General features: G+C 39.1%; 1 long non-coding RNA gene across 1 annotated transcript; it reads right to left on the bottom strand.

The window, feature by feature from the left end:
* Nucleotides 1-8,211: 8,211 nt before the first annotated feature.
* Nucleotides 8,212-9,148, bottom strand: LOC140346884 (uncharacterized). The gene is made up of 4 exons (XR_011924344.1): nucleotides 9,081-9,148; nucleotides 8,882-9,000; nucleotides 8,422-8,790; nucleotides 8,212-8,332 (listed from the first exon to the last, which is right to left on the bottom strand). It is a non-coding gene; the product is annotated as an uncharacterized lncRNA (long non-coding RNA).
* Between the last annotated feature and the right edge of the window lie 4,384 nt (nucleotides 9,149-13,532).

Below are 13,532 nucleotides of genomic sequence, written 5' to 3'. Positions count from 1 at the left end.
AGATAATACCCTTCAGAGTCAGAATCTGCTGTAAATTGCATGCCACGTGTACTTCCTCCAGCCATTTTTTTCCTTACCGGATCTGCCCTGGATCTGACCTGGCTAATAAAGGGAAGTTGCACCGAACCGACCAATGACTGAAGTGATTCATTTTCTACAATTATTTCATAAATTTCCTTGTACGGTAAAGTCGCATTTCTGCGACTTTGGCGCTTAAAGGGTTTTAAAAGATGCCCCAAAGCCAGGGCCTGGCTCCGCCTATGCCTCAGAGCAGCATGGATTTGAATATTGAGTCGTTGTATGAAGTGTGGATGTTCTCCCTGTGCCTGGATGGGTTTCTTCCATCGTCCAAAATGTTTCCTTTTGTTTAGTTTGGACAGAGTTGGGCTAAACTCTGAGACGTTCCAATGACTAAAATGATAAAACATATGGATAATTTTCCTGCTACAGACGCTCAGAACATTGGAGTATTCTCCAAACAAGCAAAGTATGAATTAAAATGTGTGAATCATGTAATTTAATGTGAAATGTTGTTGTTGTTATTTCCCTGGTGGTGAAGCGAAGTATCACGGACCAATCAGATTGTTCTGAAGTGCTCCTCCCACTTATATCATTATAATAAGGCAACATTTTATAAAGCGCTGACAGAAGATTGTTCTATTCAGTGGGTCAAAATGATCTTGTTCCATCTGCTATGTGCACTGCCATTCCTCACACTGGCACGTAAGTATTTACAACACTTTTATGTACGCAAATAATCTAAAAAGTAATTTCATTCTTACTTTGTTTTGTATTTATTAACAAATACACTGATATAATGATGGAAATAATAGAAACTGTTCTAAGAATTATTCTCTTTGTTTTGCAGGATGTGCCAGTGATTCTGTGTTTGAGGCAAAGACTTTCAATGTTGGAGAAACAGTGACTCTAAAATGTCCTCGTGATTCTTCTGACGGCAGCACAAGTTTGTACTGGATCAGACTCTCTGGAAATGTGCCTGAGTCTTTAGGAGGAACTCCGTCATATGATGATAAAACATCATATGGATCTCCACATTCTTCCATTAAAATTAAACAAGAACCTGGATCTTTTGTACTGAGTCTTGATGCAGCACAGCCGAGTGACACTGGGTTTTACTACTGTGTGAAAGTACAACAACTGTCAAAAAGTATGACCTTTGTAAGTGCCATATTTTTGAACGTTAAAGGTAAACTACTTTGATATTTTGTCATTTATGTTCTGTAGCTTACTTGAATCTCTTTGACATATAATGACATTCTTCAGGTCCAGACTCAGGCGTGAGCGTGGTGAGTCCAGATCTCTCTGGTCCAGTAGACTCAGGAGACTCTGTGGATCTTCAGTGTTGGGTCCAAACTGAGAATGCTCAGTGTTTTGAGGAGCACATGGTTTGGTGGTTCAGATCTGGACTGGACTCTGGTCCTGGTTTAGTCTACACTCAGAGGAACAGCTCTGGTCAGTGTGACAGGAGCACAGAAGGTCCTGGTCCTCACAAATGTCTCTACACTTTGTCCAAAACCATGAGTGTCTCTGAGGCCGGGACGTACCACTGTGCTGTGGCAGCCTGTGGACTCATTCTCTTTGGAAATGGAACCACAGTCAATGATACAGGTATTTACAGACTTATTAGATTGTGTTGTTTACAGGTCCAAACACGGTTGAATATGTAAATGTACATAATTGTGTTCTTTATAGTTGATTCTGTTTTTCCCTCACAGAGAAATGCAGGTGTGTTTTACATGAGGCTAATCTGGCTCTTATCCTGCTGAGTAGTTTCTTGGGTCTCGTCTGTTTTACTCTCATTTGTTTGACCACAAAGAATCTCAACAAAAAAACTAAACAGGGCCACGATCAACAAAGAACAGAGGTACCAAAAAATATGTGAATATTAATGTTTCTTATTCAATACATTCTTCTTATTATAATGTTGTTCTTACAAAACAGGTGAGGATAAAGCGGTCGGACTGTGAAGCCGCGCTGCATCGGACGATTGAAGCGGCAGAAACAGAATGTGTCTTCACTTATGTCACTTTTGTTCATGTGAAGTAGAATCAAATCTCTCATTCTGAGGCAGTAAACTTAAAGAAGATAAGAATTCTATAGGACACGATTCTTACATGATGGAAATGTGTAAATATGTAACTTTAGTCTGTTTATTAGTTTTAAAATAGGCACAGTCCAGGACCAGCACTTGGCAACAAATCATTTTTTGTATCTATTTGGACGACTGCAGTTTTAATTATATAATATGGTGAAATAAAGCTTAAAATGATTTCAGTAATTTAAATGTATACATGTAATTATAATTGTTGACACTTGTTATTTTCATGTGTATTTTGAACTACTTTTAAAAGGATAATGTGGAATAAAATCAAACAAATCAAAGAGAACAGCATGGAGTCAGTGTGTGGGGCCTTTTATTTTACAAAATGTTATTATGTTTCACAGAGCAATTGATTTCATTCTAAAGACATTTACATTTCAAAAGTATTGGTAAAAAGTAAATGTTTTGTAAAAAATATCATTATGACTAACATTTGCACAAAAGCAGAATACTTAAAATACTACAACAAAAACAAAGTGTCTATATATTCCGGCCTGTTTCCTTTGAGGCTGGTCTATCTGTGCTGGTCTGCTCTCACAGAGGAGTACACACACTCCTGCTCTGCTCTTCTTTTACTGCTCTGTTTCACTTTTCTAGAGGAGAAATTCAGCGCTGCGCAGTTCACATCTGCACTTGTGCCCTGCAAATATGAAGAGGAAATAAACATGTTATAAAATCTCTATACTACAGCGGCACAATTCTTTGTTCAGCATTATCATCACATACCATATTTTCAGAACGCTGTGGACGAGTGACAGTATCAGGAGAATCTGTAAAATATGCCACACTATTACAAAACAGTCACATTAAACTGTAAGAGGAAATGGTCCACATTTAGAATAAGTCACCTCTGCAGTGTGCACAGACTCTCTTCACACAGAGGACGATGATCACCAGCACACAGCCAGACAACAAGACTGACAGAGCCACAGTCACTGGATCCTGATGCAGATCTGGAGGTGGAAATGAAACTATTTAAAGAAGTGACATGTTATTCACCTGGTAGAAGCTAGAAGAGTGGAGCTCCTTAAAGGTGCCATAACATGCTTTTTTTCACGTTTCGTAGTCTATCCTAAGTGTATAATTGATAATAATAAGGGTTGTGCAACACCCATAACATAATAGTTAAGAAATGTCACCCAGACCTTGGACCCCCTCACCAACCCGGAAATGCAGACGGCTTGGTTTGATATTCGCCTTCACCCTTGCGAAGAGCGATCTGGCTCCCCCGCCCAACCCGTGACGTAGTCTCAGAGCGCGTGTGTGCCCCGCCCAACCCGTGACGTAGTCTCAGAGAGCGCGTGTGTGCCCCGCCCACCCGTGACGTAGTGTGTGCCCCACAGCTGTCTGCTCCGCGCTGCGCCGCGCCAGTGAGTGAGAAACGATAGAACTTCAGATCAACACTACTTTGAGACTAAATAAAGGGGGGATGATGACGCGTGCCTGTGGTTATGACGCGGTCTTGCCCCACCGCCCGTCAGTTTGGAGATTCGAGGAAAGGAGATAGTCTGTAATATAGCTAAAAACTGCGGGAATCAATCAAAAAAAACACTCTGGGTACATATATGAAGCACAAATAGCAATGTAAGAAGGTTGAAAGCTCTGAAAAGTCGATTTTGCATGTTATGGGACCTTTAAAGTGTCGGTTTGTCAGTTTGTATTTGATTGGCTGAAGCTTGTCTACAGTGCAGCGAACTGGTCCAACAGCAGCAGCGGCTGGTCCATTATGGGCGCTGGGGCGCCGCCCCCCGTCAATCTGCCAACTACGTCAATTTTTTTTGTGTCTAAAAACAATATAATTTATTCAGAAATATCTTATATTCTTATTAGTGTAAATGTGTAAAATAATAATATATATCCATATATATATCTATAAATAGATATAGATGTATACTTTGTCTGCGGCCTGGCGCAGCCTGCGTCTCTTTCGTAGCCGTGGGGCGGTTTGAAAAGCGCCCCAAAGCCCCATAGAAAAGCAATGGGGATTTTTAGCCAATCAAATCACAATCAAAAGTGACTATGTCACTATGGCTTTTGCCATAGGAAAATAGCGACTGACGGGCGCAATCTGGAGCGCCCTTTTGAACGTAGTAGTTACGCTTTTTACGCTAGAGACACAGACATGTGCGCGCGCCTACGAGGAAGTGCCACACGCCGTGTTTTTCGTGTTTACGTCTTAAAACTGCTTAAAACGACTCAAAACGAGCTGCTCAACTGTTTGCTGGCTTTTGTCGTGTTGAAGTGAAAGCTGCTGATTTCATATCAATCCGAGCCGAGACAGGTGATGTGTCAAACTCTGTTACCATGACTACAAATACACCAGAGCAAGCTCTCATCAAATACTTCACTCGAAAGTGCTTATGTTCCACAGTCCTTCAAACATGCAGTCATTAAACCTCTTCTGAAAAAGCCTAATCTAGATCCCAACCTATTGATAAACTACAGACCTATTTCAAATCTTCCCTTTGTCTCTAAAATCCTTGAAAAAGTTGTAGTAAAACAGCTTTTTCGCCACCTGCAGGACAATAACTTATTTGAAGTTTTCCAGTCAGGGTTCAGAGCCCACCACAGCACTGAAACTGCACTAGTTAAAGTCACAAATGATTTGTTATTAGCCGCTGACGATGGACTGGTCTCAATCCTGGTTCTGTTGGACCTCAGCGTTTGACACCATCGACCACAACATTCTACTGCAGAGGTTAGAATGTGATGTAGGTGTTGGAGGAACAGCCCTCAGCTGATTTAAATCCTATTTATCTGATAGGTACCAATTTGTTAATGTAAACAAGAGCTCCTCACCTTGCTCTAAAGTAATTTACGGTGTGCCACAGGGTTCGGTACTCGGTCCAATTCTGTTTACTCTTTATATGCTGCTGTTAGGTCACATTATCAGAAAGCATGGCATTAACTTCCACTGCTATGCAGACGACACTCAGCTGTATTTATCAATGAAACCTGATCAGAGCGATCAAGTAGACAGACTTAGTACTTGTGTGAAGGAGATAAAAACCTGGATGACACTTAACTACCTGCTTCTTAACCCTGAAAAAACCGAGGTCATTGTGCTGGTCCTAAGCATCTACGAGACGGTCTATCTGAGCAGATAGTCACACTGGACAATGTTAGTGTAGCCTCTAGTTCTACTGTAAGAAATCTTGGAGTCTTATTTGACCAGGAGCTCTCATTTAAAGCTCATATAAATCAAGCTTGTAAAACAGCCTATTTCCATTTGCGCAACATCGCCAAAATCAGAAGACTCCTGCCTAAAAGTGATGCTGAAAAACTTATCCATGCATTTGTAACGACTAGATTAGACTACTGTAACTCCTGCTCACAGCGTGTCCTAAAAGCTCCATAAAAAGCTTTCAACTGGTTCAAAATGCAGCAGCAAGATTACTAACAGGAACAAAAAGAAGAGAGCACATTACGCCGGTGCTGAAGTCTCTTCACTGGCTCCTGTCCAGTTTAGAATCAAATTCAAAATTCTACTCTTGACCTACAAAGCCATAAATGACATGACCCCATCCTACCTCAAAGATGCTATAGAACCATATCATCCAAACAGAGCTCTTCGCTCTCAGAATGCTGGCCTTCTGGTGGTGCCAAGAGTCTCTAAAAGCACAGTAGGAGGTAGAGCGTTTAGCTACCAAGCTCCTGTGTTATGGAATCAGCTCCCGACCCATGTTAAATATGCTGACACAGTCTCTTCATTTAAGTCCAGGCTTAAAACGTTCCTCTTTGAAATCGCTTATGGTCAGACTAGTTAGGAACAGAAATATAAACACACAGCTTTAGCTACGCTGCCCTAAGAGTAACTATGCTGGGGGAAATATGACAGCTTGAGCACTATCCTCTTCTTCTGACTACTTATGCTATCAAACAATATTTATTTTTTAATTCCACTTGCAAACTGTTCACCGCCTTCTTTTTCTTTCTCTCACTCCTGAGGACCTATGGACCCAGATGCCCCTCCCCTGGTGAAGTGGTCCCTGCACTGCAAATTTACACCACCTTAAAACTAGAAAAATACACTTGTTTTAGGGGAAAATCTACTTGAATTAAGTGAAATTATCTGCCAGTGGGGTAAGTGAATTTTACTTATCAAGAATTCTTGAAATAAGACTTTTTTTCTAAGTGGGTATAACTCTTAAAATAAGCTAAAAACACTTATTCTAAGTAACAATCCAAATTAAATTATCTAAAATTAAGCATAAAACACTAATTGTAAGCAGCAAATTAAGGTAGAAAATCTTAAAACTAGAATATAAAGCTTATTATTAGTTTTATTTATACTTAATTTTAGCAAATAAATCTTAAATTCTTAATTTGCTTATTTTAAGAAAAAGTAAAATAAACTCAAAATGAGTGTCAATATCTTTATTTTCTAAAATATTGTACACGTTGACAAAATCTTGAACAATCCAGTGCCATAGCTAAGTATAAAATTACATCTGTAATGGACACACAGATTTACTGTTGCAAAAACATTTTGTGGCACAAACATTCACAAAGCAAAGACCTTAAACTTGCTCACCTAAATCTTGCATGTGAACGCTTTTAGAACAAAGCTGCAATTTCAACAAATACAAAAAAACAATGAAGAGAAAAACAGACACTCTAAAATCCCCTTCCTCCATCTCCAAAATACAGCACTACTATCCAATGAAATCACGCCACTCTGCCAGGGCTTTTTTGTATGAGGAGGTGGTGTCGCTCTCATGAATGGCATCCTGAAGTACTTCTGTCTGCATGACAGACAGTAAGGTTGCCACACATTTGGGGTACGTCAGATGGAAAGTGTAATAATAAGACATAAGATAAATTACCCCCTCACCAAGCTGTTCTTTATCTAATGTTGCAACTGGTGTATTGCCCACCGCAATGATGCACTTGCAACCATCGAAAAGTAGTACAGGACAGGAGAGAGTTCTCTTTTGTAGAAAAACATGGGGGTCTTCTGAAGGCTATTAAACAGAAAAACAATACATTTTATCTGGGTGTTGTAAATGTCAACTGTTAGTGTGTTCTTAATGCAACTCTATAAAAAGCATTTTACCTTAAGGCTGTGCAATAAAGCCTCACTGGCACACCCCATTTTTTTGGGCGGAAGCGCTGAAGAGGGAAAGAGTGCTGGTAGCGCCTTCAACGCAATGTGGGCATCAGCTGTAACAAAAACTAAAAATAAAATTCCATACAGTAAATTTGAGGTATAAATAAAGCCACTAATAAAACTTACTTTGTTCCATCATCATAGGTGGCTTCATTGCTTTTTTAGACACCCCATAAAAGTGGACTCTGGAGCAGAACTCCCCCCATCTCTGTCGAACTTGATCCAGGAATTTATCATTGGATGAGTCCAAAATCCTGCGTAGCTCACCCAAAACCTGAAATGAGAAAAGAAGATTATTTGGTGCAACAGTAAAATCAAATCTGACTTATTATAACTTACATTATGAAGCTCCTTGAAACATGGATATGCTTCCAAGATTTGGGCAGCTCTGTTCTCCTCTCTGGTGGCATTTGAGTCAATGTATGCCCTTCTGGCCTGAAACTCAAGATCCAATAACTGGATAACCGCATCTTGGTTTGGCTTTGGCTTCCTATACGTTTCCTGGAGTGTTTTGTAGTGCCTGACTTGTATCAGCAGACTATCCTCTTCCACTAAAATGGAAAAATCAAAGAACATTTCAGTCAACTATTATTTTAATTTACTATTGAAAGCTGATAGGACTTGTTAAAAATGTAATAAAATGATAAAATATCCTCCACTGCAAGAATTTAGGGCGGAAGTTTGCGCAGTAAATTAGCCAAAGAACTGACTTCAGGTTTTACCTTACTGATATGGTTTGACAAGAATGCATTTTGAGTTATCCAAATATGGTCAAATAATGCTTATCAAGAAAATATTGTTTAACAGATTTTGTGTATGGAGTATGTTACATACTGTAGGGTACTTACATGAATTTGAATTAAAATCATCATCAGAATTGCTGGCTGGTGAAAGCAGAATGGTTGATGCCCCCCACTGGTCGATGTCCCACTGGAATCAGCATCAGCATCATAATCTGCCTTTTCCTCATTTAATTCTTTGTCACTCAAGAAGTCAATCCGCCTTTTCTTTGGCCGGCCTCTCTCAGGTGTCGGATCCTGCTTTTTAACTGGGGATTTTATATTTTGCAATCTTTTTAGCAGGTAGGCATTAATGCTCCCCTGGAAACAAATTGTAAATTATTTTCATGGTTGCACCAAAAAGAACAACATTTAGTCTAAAAAGCAAAAACAAAAAGAATCATACATACATATTTTGTGCAGTCATCCTTGTCCTGCAGCATTGAGTAGTATTCCACGATTCTTTTAGCCATTGCAGTGACATCGGTTTTGGAGGGATATTGGACCATTTGACCGGGGCTTGCTCTAAGTAGAGACACCATACTTGTAATGGTCTTCCTCACCAGCCTGCATCTTAACTCTTTAGACATGATACACTCTTCCGTGCCAGTGCTGGCCATGTCACAGTAGTTCTTTCGGCACTGCTCCAATTCAGTATCGGTGTAGACCACATATTCCGGTGGACAGGGGAGCTGCAGGGTCTTCAATGGGGTTGTATTGGGAGAAGCAGTGGTCTGAGGGATAATCGAAGCCTGCTTTGCAGTAACAGTATGGTCTTGCTGTGTTACAGAAATAAACAAACAATGAACTGCAAGTACTAAACATAATGCACATTTGTAGAACCAAATGTTTTAACAAAATAATAAATACCTCTGGATTGAATAATGACCACAATTGTTTCCTTCTTCTGAAATGCTCTGGCCCAAGCAAAAGGTCCCTCAGATCATCACGACTCAGTGTTGAAAGCAAGCTCTCATCAATGTTGGCAGCTAATTACGACAAAAAGACAACATACATTGTTCATACAATGTAGAGCATGTAGACACCAAGACAATATACTTTACGTTACCTTTTAAGATAGATACTGTGACATCATCCAGTTTCTCCATGGCTTTATCACCTGTCAAACAAATTAAATGATTCATGATTATTACTATAGAAAACATTAATGCTAAATTAATTAAATTAAGTTAGTTCAATTACCAAAGTAAACTAACAACTTAAAATAAACCTAAAGATTGGCCACCAAGTAATACAATTTCTGACAAAGTCCAAATATCTAAAATGCTTTTTATTTGAGTCATTAGTTTCAGCTACATGATATAAGCAACGTTTTGAAGACTTGATTAGCATGCCAAGAAATAACCCCACCAACGTTTCAAATAAAATGAAAGAGTAAATTTTATTTTCTTTAAACACATTGAAAATTTCACTCCTGTATTATACCTAATTTATACAAATGTGCTGTGTGGACACTCTGTGGTCCAGTGTGGCGCCAACGCAGCTAGCTAAGTGCAATAGTTGCTAAGCTAACTAGCATCTGTAAGCCTTCTACATTAGCCACAATTTATGCTTAAAAATTCTTGTATTGCAGCTCTACCCATGATTTGACCAAAATTGTATCACTTTTCAATTCTTGCAAAGCATTAGTTATTTGACTAATATAAAAGAGAAATTACAAAAACCTTACCTCGTGTTCCCAAATCGACCATTTTTTTCTCGACTGACTGATGACGCAAGATACGCAAGATCGATGCGCAGATCGCTCTGGGTCACAACCATTTGGAAATGGCCATGGGGGTGTAACATTGATTTTGTACAAATTCATACCACCTTGCAATTTACGATCTCCAAAAATATACATGCAATTTTTATAATATTATATGGGACGTACAATATATAAAACATGGTAACAATACTGCATTACTAAATAAACTTTATTGAGTGGCCTTGACCAAGTCAAAGTCATCGCTTCCGCTTGATCCCGCCGGAATGTTCCACTGACAAAATGAATTAAATAAACTAAATTAATCTATGTCGTTGTTTCATTTTTTTATAAAACATGCTTGATATACATATTTATGTTTTTTCTGTCATTTATTTTGTATGCGCTTTCGGGTCACTGTTGTTCATTATTTCCCCTTCTTATTTTAATAATCCCACGGTGTTTGTTGGTATTGTCCAAACCTAGCGCGGCAGATTATTCTCCATTCAAACAAATTTGAGAAGAAGACACGACAGATTTATCTACAAAAGTGATTTTCTGCTTTTGGGATATCATGGCCTGTTGGAGGTGTGTGTCCCTTTTAAGTCATATTAATACTGCACATGGTCGGAGCCCAGACTTCCGCGTCATTTGTGGAGTGGATGGATGCGCCGAGGAATATCGTGTTTTCAACTCCTTTTATTACCATCTCCGACGCACGCATTCGCATTATTTAGCTACTGGGAACCCTCCAAGAGGATGGCTGACCACCACATCCAACGCAGCAGCCATAGGACGAGAAAACTTTGGTACAGTTGTTTTTTCAGACTGCACCGAAACAAGGTACGGGGCGGAGCAGGTGCGCGCTGTACCCGGAGCGGACACGCCATCTACCGCGTCTGCTTCATCTGCAACGCTGGAGCAACAGGAGCCACCGGGAAGTTTTGTGGAGGTGGAAGATCAATGTCAGAATCAGGTAATGTAACGATTTATGATTTTATGATTACTTTATTCGTGATGCGCAATACGGAGTACAGTTGTTCCGTTATTTCGAGTCGAGACGCTTTAGTAAATAAATGTCTTTGCGTAACAATTCTCCTGGAGACCCCCAAAACGGGCTCTTTGTATGAAATCTAGCCTACATGTTTGCATTGGTACGTATGCTGTGTTTGTCACTGCGCACAGAGTGCTCTGGCCTGCGATGAGCCTCAGATCTGTGAGCGCTCCTGAGGTGAGAGAGCGAGTCCTTTGCCTTTAGTGGCCTTATTATAGTGGCCTTATTAATGGTCTAGAGAGGTGCACCATCAACACGGTGTTGGTTGGGCGTGCAGTGCATGGTTACCATGGTTACCCAGTGCTCATAGAACTTTTTTCCATCTCCTCTTAACGTTGCGTGCGTCAGGTACAGGTTCTTGCATGAACAAATTGACAAAATTAAAATATTGGCTTTGGTTGATTGAGGTTTTACAGAATAGTAATGCTGGACTAACTATAATACTTTTTCCCCGTTCTGTAGAGTGGAAGAGCAACTATGGATCTTGCCAGATGTGCTGCTGCATTTGCTATTGGTGTGCGGGAGCAATGCCACCTATCTCAGGTAAGATTTGTTTTTATTTTTTTACCAGGCATATTTGGAGTCATGTCAATGTGATGTAAAAACATAAAAACATGGCCATTCTTATATTTTGATACTAGCATGGCAGGTATAAAAAAATGTGGTTATGCATAGTTCCACAGAAATTAAAGTAGAGTCAAGTTCAGAACAAAAGTAGGACAATGTGCAATAGTCAGAATAAATTACCTAGGTAAATATTTTGCGATCTTACGATCAGATTTTTACACACGCAGGTAAAAAATCTGGTTTTAATAATTCAAATTGTATATCTTGCCAATACATCTATAGCTGCTGCTAGTTAATTTTTTTAGTTCATTTGTTTGGCCTATATTGGTGAAAAGATGAAGAACACGCTTTATCATTTTTATACTAAACAAAGAGAGTATATTATTAAAATGTATTAATTCATTTGATGAAGGATATTTTGTTGTCTACCTTGTTATGTTTTTTTTTTTTTATTGAGATGTTATGTTTGTTTTTTAAGATTATTTTTTTCAATGATTGTATGTTTTTCAGAGAAGCGTTAACAACATTGTCTCAGGCATCCAGCAGTATCAAGTGGCACTTCTGAGTTCCCTAAGAGAGAACATCAGGACTGTCTTTGAAAGACATTCCAACATTGAACATTTACAAGAAGAGGTTCTATCAACACTGGATCACTTTCAAGATCCTTTTGCCGTATTTTCCACAGCGAACATGCAGGACAGAGCAATGCAGGAGCTTTGTAACCCTGTCACACCTGAGGAGATTATCATTTCCAAGTATGCCTGCAGAGTTAAAAAGGGAGAATCAAGGGTTCTTGCAATCAAAAACAAGTGTTTCTACTATGTCCCGCTTATTGAAAGTCTTAAACAACTGTTGTCTAACTCAAAAATATTTGAAATGCTCAACACCAGTCCACAAAGTTGCCCCAAAGACAGTTTTGTATATGACATTAATGATGGAAGCATTTTCAAAACCCATCCATTGTTTTCTAAAAAGAAATCTGCTTTACAAGTGATACTGTACTCAGATGAGATTGAAATTTGTAATCCACTGGGCTCACATGCAGCAGTAAATAAATTACTAATGTTTTATTACACTTTAGGCAACATAGACCCAAAGTTTAGGTCAAAGCTTGCATCAATCCGACTCCTTGCAATAGCGAAGGCAAAGGACATTGATGAGTGCGGGGTAGATGTTATATTAACTAGAATAGACCAGGATTTGAAGTTCCTGTACAATGGAATAAATATTGATACTGTGAATGGGCAATTTCACCTAACTGGTGCAGTTGTCGCTGTGTGCGGTGACACACTTGCCCAGCATGAGCTTGCAGGTTTTAAGGAAGGAGTTGGTTTTGCATACAGCAAATGTCGTCATTGTGAATGTAAACTTTAATGAAAGGAGCTTCACTAAAAGGACAATGGACCGACACATTAGGCAGTGCATCGAAATCGAAAGGGCTAGCACTGAATTCTTAAAATCCTCCCTCAAAACTATGGCATAAACCGACAAAGCAAGTTGGTTGATTTTCCAGGTTTTAATCTAATAGAGCAAATGCCACAGAATATTATGCACATTATTCTTGAAGGTGTAGCACCTATGGAAATTAAGTGTGTGTTGAAATACCTTATTCTCTCTGGAAAGTTGGAGTTGGACATGTTTAATGCAGCGATGCAGACATTTCCTTTTTCTTCAGTAGACGTGCGTGATAAGTCCTCCAATAAGTGTTGCTACATTAGCCTCAAATGACAATAAACTCAAACAATCATCTGGGCAAATGCTGATATTGATAAAGATTTTGCCATTCCTCTTGGACAGTGTAGAGAAAAATCCCCATGTCCGTTTTATTTTGGATTTAATTGAAATTGTAAAAATACTTTTTGCCCATGTTGTGTCTGTACAAACTGTGTTAAAACTGTGTTAAAACTGAAACAAATGATAGAAGATCATCTCAAGCTATTTAGACAACTCTTCCCAGAAAATAATATAATCCCAAAGCAACATTACATGCTGCATCTACCTTCTCAGATGATGTCTCTGGGACCTGTTATAAGGCATATGTGCATGAGATTTGAGTCTAAACACTGTTTCTTTAAACAATGGTCTTCCAAACTGAACTTTAAGAATGTGTGTAAGTCCCTTGTAAATCACAATCACTTATTGGAATGTTGTCAAAATGAAGCAGGCACCGAGCACCCGATTGTTCTGTATGGTAA

Source organism: Eucyclogobius newberryi, unplaced genomic scaffold (genome assembly GCF_026437365.1).
Source record: "Eucyclogobius newberryi isolate DKJ021-1_F unplaced genomic scaffold, fEucNew1.0.hap1 SCAF_11, whole genome shotgun sequence".
Classification (NCBI taxonomy): Eukaryota; Metazoa; Chordata; class Actinopteri; order Gobiiformes; family Gobiidae; genus Eucyclogobius; species Eucyclogobius newberryi.
This window is presented reverse-complemented; position numbering and strand designations above follow the sequence as displayed.